Genomic DNA, 6,725 nt, shown 5'->3' on the forward strand with positions numbered 1-6,725 from the left:
GCAGAAATTTCTGCAGTGACAGTACGCAACGTGCGCACATAGCCTTATAGAAGGAGCCTTTACTCAGCTACAGGATGTGACCACACTCTCCACATATAATCTGAGCCACATCTTAAAGGGAACCTGTCACCAGATTTGGGGTCTCTAAGCTGCAGCCACCACCCCCGGGCTCTTATATACAGAATGCTGTATATAAGAGCCCAGACCGCTGTGTAGAACATAAAAACACTTTATAATGCTCACCTAAACTGGTCGCTGCGGTGGATGTGGCTCAGATAGACGTCTGTCCTACGGTGTCGGCGCCTCCTCTTTCAGCCATTTTTGTCCTCCATCTTCTGAAGCCGCGGTGCAAGATGCGTCCGACGTCATACACACTCGCCGACATTCAGGTCCTGAGCAGGGCAGATCAAAGTATTGTAGTGCGCCTGCGCAGGACCGGCGACTGTGTATGACGTAGACGCGTCATGCACCGCAGCTTCAGAAAGAGGACGAAGATGGCCGAAGAGGAAGCACCAGCACTTGAGGACGAGAGTGCCCATTTGAGCCACATCCACCGCAGTGACCGTTAGGTAAGCATTATAAAGTGATTTTAATGTTCTACACAGCGGCCTGGGCTCTTATATACAGCATGTTAGAATGTTGTATATAAGAGCCCGGTGGTGGTGGCCGCAGCTTATACGCCAAAAAAGTGGTGACAGGTTCCCTTTAAAGGGGTTGTCCAATCATCATCATTTGCCCGTTTCTTTATTTGTTATTTATTTAAATATTCGTTTATTTATTTGTAAAGAAGCATGTTTTGGAAGGAAATAAAAAGCAGCTGAAAAAATGTGCATTTTTATTGCGTTTAAGTGTTTTTTCACATGCATTTTTGTTTTTGCTCTTGTTAAAGGGAACCTGTCACCAGATTTTTCACTATTAAACTAAAAGTGTCAGCTTCTGCAGCTCCTGGGCTGCATTCTATGAAGGTGCACCTTGGCCCTGACTCCCCTTCCAGACCCCAAAAATAACTTTATAAAACATGACCCCCACGTATGCTAATTACCTGTGGGGCTCAGATGGGCGGGTTCATTTTCTGCTCCTGTCCCCCCTCCTGCTGCTGTTCTCCGTCCTCCTTTCTAGATTGACGCAAGATTTTGGTCGGGTACGAGGATGACGCTGGTGAGGTCATGCACAGCGCCGACTATAATTTTGCGCATTTAGCTCACCAGCATGCCCGAGGGCAGCTATGTTTTCTGCTCTGCCCGCGATATGGCAGAGCGAACTGCGCCTGCGCGAGCCGACATAACTGCACAGGCGTGAGATTTGAAAATGCAACGAGGATGATGACGGAGGCGTCATCACGTCAATCAAGAAAGGAGGACGGCGATCAGCGGCAGGAGGGGGACAGGAGCAAAAAATAAGCATGCCCATCTGAGCCACACAGGTAATTAGCAAACGTGGGGGTCATGTTTTATAAAGTTATTTTTGGGGTCTGGAAGGGGAGTCAAGGAACAAGGTGCACCTTCCTAGAATGTGTACCGCCCCGCGGGCTCAGCTGCGACTGCCGAGCCGTTTGGATCCGTGCTCGTACTGCGGGTGTTGGCTCGAGCCTCTCACGGACCTGGGGGTCACGTAGCTCTGCAAGGGAGTTGGCGCTACACGCGGGGATTTGGGTGAGGAGTCCCGCGGTCGGGGCCGCGGTGGCTTGGTTTGGGATGATAGTTTATGACGCCACCCACGGGTTGTGGTGATTGTAGGCACCACCGCTGCGGTGAAGGTATGGGGGCTCCCGGGAGCGGTGTAATGGCGCAGCTAGGTGTTGACCCCTCTGTGGGTAGGGGGTGTTGGTCCCGGGGCCCGGTAGGTGAGGGTCGGGGTGCAAGGTGAAGTGTTGCGGTGCAGTGCGGTGCGGTGCCTGATGGCACTGGTGTACTCACTCTGACACAAGACACTGGAGTCTCTGGTAAACCAACCGGAGTGATGAACGGTGCCCGCAGCCGGCTGCAGCTTCTCCCAGAATAGGTTGGGGGTTTCCGCCTTTCTCCTGCACCTCTGTGTAAATATTTGACTCCTATGCCTAGACATCGGTAGTCCGCTCCCCGACTTGTATATGGCATAGGAGCCAGTTTGCCCGCAGACGCTGGCCCTTTGGGTCTCTATGCCTTGGCGGTGGCTTTACCCGGTATGGTTGGGCTGTTGTCTTCTAACGGGACTTGTGTGGGATAGGTCCTTAAGTCCAGTCCGCAATCAGTTGATTTGACACGGCCCTGTCAGTTCAGGGCTTTGTACTGGGTCTGAGTACCCTGCCTGGTGGTCCGGTATCCAGTTGGCTCCCTGGTTCGGTTCCGGTGGGCCACTACCCTGTCCCGGTCCCTTACGGTTCCACCGGTCATCTTCCCGGTCTCCTGCAGGCGGCCACTCTGCCTCCTTGCCAATGGTGACTGGGCGGTGAAACCGGACAACCGGTTAAGGGGGGGGTATTATTTACAAACCCAAAAGTTTTTGGGTGGCCTGCAAGTTCTTGGCTTTGTTTTTGTGAAATGGGGCAACAAAAGTCCCAACGGGGACGGGCAGTCAGGGTCCCAACGGGGACTTCAACATGGTAGCCGGGAACCGCTACCGCACTTTAATTTTCTTCGTACTCCTTGATCAAGACTTCCGAGCTGTACGGTGGGGTAGGGGACTGGGGCCGCCTTGGAACATCACGGCTTTCCTTCCTCTTCACATTGAGGGCAAACCAGCCCCTCTCCCCGCAGTGACGTGTGTATGACTCATCGGGAGGTGGGAGTTAACGTCCCGACGGGATACAAAGATTTCGGCCTCCAGGCCCGGTTCAAAGACGAACCCCCATCCACGCTGGGGGTCAAACCAGCGGACTTGGCCTTCATAGGTCTGGCCCCACACCCGGAAGGTGGCACTCCGCAAATTTTCTTTTTCGTGGATGGTGCGGGCCAGCACTTCTGCTCTCTGCCGTTCCCGGGCTGCAATTTCTCGGCCCAGCTGGTTCGGCTGCCGCTCCCAATACGGAGCATCCGCCTGCTCCCGCTGCGCGAGGGTCAGGCCCTGCTGGAGCTTCCCCGCACCAGCTACGACCGGTGCCTTTGAGGCTGGGGAGCCCTGCAGTGACGTGGCCTGTATTGCTGCTCTGCAGCGGCAACCCTGTGCTGCCTCAGCCGAGGCCTGGGGTTCGGGAGCGACGGGCCTCACCTGTCGGGCCTTCTTCCGGACAGCTTTCACCTTCTCCTTGTGTAGTCCGGCTACGTGTGCAGAGAGCAGGGAGCCGGCACTGACAGCTGAGAGTGGCGGACGCTGGTAATGAAGGTAAATATCGGGTAACCAAGGGAAGGGCTTCTTGGTTACCCACTGTTTACCGTGGTTACCAGCATCCACAGAAGCCGGCTCCTGCTGCCTGCACATTTAGTTGTTGCTCTGTCGCTGTCACACACAGCGATGTGTGCTTCACAGTGGGAGAGCAACAACTCTGGTCCACGACATTCAGCAACAACCAGCGACCTCACAGCAGGGGCCAGGTTGTTGCTGGATGTCACACACAGCGACATCACTAGCAAGTTGTGCCTCAGCAGTGATGTTGCTAGCGATGTTGCTTAGTGTGACGGTACCTGAAGGGTGGCTTTGCACACTACGACATCGCAGGTGCAATGTCGGTGGGGTCAAATCGAAAGTGACGCACATCCGGCGTCACTTGCGATGTTGTAGTGTGAAAATCCTAGATGATACGATTAACGAGCGCAAAAGCGTCGTTATCATATCATCGGTGCAGGCTCCGACATTTCTATAATGCCGGTGCTGCGACAGGTACGATGTAGTTCCTCGTTCCTGCGGCAGCACACATCGCTGTGTGAGAAGCTGCAGGAGGAACATCAGCTTACCTGCCGCCGGCCACAATGCGGAAGGAAGGAGGTGGGCGGGATGTTTACATCCTGCTCATCTCCGCCCCACCGCCGCTATTGGCCGCCTGCCGTGTGACGTCGCTATGACGCCGCATGACCCGCCCCCTTAGGAAGGAGGCGGTTCACCGGCCAGAGCGACGGTCGCAGGGCAGGTGAGTGCATGTGAAGCTGGCGTAGCGATAATTTTCGCTACGCCAGCTATCACAAGATATCGTACCTGCGACGGAGGTGGGGACTATCACGTGCGACATCGTAGCATTGGCTTGCGATGTCGCAACGTGCAAAGCCCGCCTAAGGCTATGTGTGCACGTTGCGTAATTGCATGCAGTTACGCTGCTATCTGCACCGCAGCGTAACTGCATGCGTCCTGCGTCCTCTGCACAATCTATGGAGATTGTGCAGGAGTCGTGCGCACGTGGCGTATTAGAGCGCTGCGCTTCGGCTGCTGCCCGAAGCGCATTTTCTAAGAAGTGACATGTCACTTCTTTCCTGCGCTTTGCCTGCATCCCCCGCCCTGTCTATGGGAGGGGCTGCAGTCAGAGCGCATGGAATCGGCTTTTTTTCTTTTCATTACGGACTGTTTCTGCAGCGATTTGAAGCGCATGTGTGCTCTTTAAATCGCTGCAGAAATTTCTGCAGGGCCAGTACGCAACGTGCGCACATAGCCTAATACCTCCGATGCTGGCGCTGTTCCAGCGATGTCTGACCCCGCATTCCTGGAACACACACTACGACACGTGAGCTCTGCAAGCAATCAAGCCAGAGCTGATTGGTTGCAGGGTTCGCATGTCATAGCAAGGTCATGTGGGCACCTTGCCCGCAGGTTCAAACATTGCTGGAACGGCAACGGCCTCTCTATTACATTCACCCTGCATCTCTGCTGCAGGGACACCGGCGCTATAGTTTAGTTACGCCCCTCCAGTTTGAGCCAGTGTTGTGGCACAGTTGGAAGGCTGGACATTTGGTCAGGGCCTTCCCTCGTAACTTTACTGAGAAACCTAGGAGTCCAGTGCCCCCCCCCTAGAGGATGGGATACTGTAACAATTCCTCTGCTCAGTTCATATAGAACGCAATGAGTGACTTCTGTGCTATGGAATCAAGGAGTGCTGATTTGTCAGTTTGGTGAGTGATAGCTTGGTCGTCCAATCTGGTGCTGGCTGTAACACCCATGCCAGTGTCCTTGCACTCTCCTGCTCCAGTCCCCCGGCGAGGATGTCGGTTTCCTCAACTGTCCAGGCATCCTGCGCCGGTGGTCCCATCTCCGTCCCATACTGCTGCCTCCCGGCGCATCTGTACACCTTGCGGCCTCTGCCCATAGGGCACACCCGTGGCCACGTCCCCTTTCTTAAAGGGCCAGCATTCTCCTAACTCAGACGTACCTCCCAGGTCAGCTGGGAGGTTGCAGGTACTTAAGGCACATTTGCCTTATTACTGGTACCTGGGAGTTTAGTTAGAGTCATTGCTAGTTGTCAGGTCCCTTAGCACTGCTGCTGCTGATATTGTGCTGTCTGCTGCTGCTGACACTTCTTTATATTTCTGTGCTGTGCTACCTTGCTGTTCCACTGCTGTCGCTACCATCCATGCCGACCGGCTTACCAGTCTCTGCAAGTATCCACACCGGTCACAGCTGCTGTACCATCCTTCCCGAATGGAATCTCGACATCTGCTGTTGCTGTAACCTACTGGCAGAGACTATCGCTCCCATACCCCCTGGGGCCAGCCGACGCAGCGCCAGTATTCCCGAGGCACCCAGACTCATACCTGCAGCGTAACACCCTCACCATTAATGGATCAGGAGAAGACCAGGCTCAGGTCCGTAGTCAAGCCCCTCTGGGTTTTCTGTGTGCTGTGGCCCAGTGGGTTCGCTAAACATCTCTGCTCGCCGGGCCAACATAAGGCTATGTCCGCACGTTGCTTTTTACCTGCTTTTTACCTGCTTTTTTGCTGCTTTTTCAACTGCAGCGTTTAATGCCAAAATGGTTGTGTTCTGCTTTTCAAGCAAAGTCTATGGGAATTTGGGTTTCTTGTCCGCACTATGCAGTTCAAACTGCAGCCTTTTTGTTGCAGAACTTTGGTCAAAAACTCAGCTTTGCAGTGCAAAACCCAAATGGCAAAAACAATTGACATGTCAATTGTTTTTGCCATTTGGGTTTTGCACTGCAAAGCTGAGTTTTTGACCAAAGTTCTGCAACAAAAAGGCTGCAGTTTGAACTGCATAGTGCGGACAAGAAACCCAAATTCCCATAGACTTTGCTTGAAAAGCAGAACACAACCATTTTGGCATTAAACGCTGCAGTTGAAAAAGCAGCAAAAAAGCAGGTAAAAAGCAACGTGCGGACATAGCCTAACACTGGGTCATTGTGAGCTGTCTGTGTGTTGAGTGACAGCTCAGTTGTCCAATCTGACACTGGGAGGTGCTGGGTTTCTTCAGGTGTTCCCTGTTCTCTATGATTGCTCAGCTACTTAGCTGAGCAGTTAATCCCAGAACACTACCAGTCATAGTATTCTGCTCAGTGGTGCTGGTTGGCTTAGTTTATCTATGGTCTGTGTTCTGATCTATTGCTGCCAGACCTTGGATCTCTTCTGACTCTACGCTTGCCTTGTCTCCTTGCTTTGATCTGCTATACCCAAGGTATTTTGACTATGGACCGTGACCTAAATATGCCTCTGTCTGTCCCCTTACTAATTGACGTGTTTTCCTTGTATCTGTCCCTGGAATGTTTGACTACCCTGCCTCATGACTTGACTGTGTAGTGACTAGTCTCACAGTAACTAGGAAATATCCAGCAATGACCATCTTGCCACTCTTTGAAGCTTGGCTCCTTAAGGTACCGT

Source organism: Anomaloglossus baeobatrachus, chromosome 10 (genome assembly GCF_048569485.1).
Source record: "Anomaloglossus baeobatrachus isolate aAnoBae1 chromosome 10, aAnoBae1.hap1, whole genome shotgun sequence".
Classification (NCBI taxonomy): Eukaryota; Metazoa; Chordata; class Amphibia; order Anura; family Aromobatidae; genus Anomaloglossus; species Anomaloglossus baeobatrachus.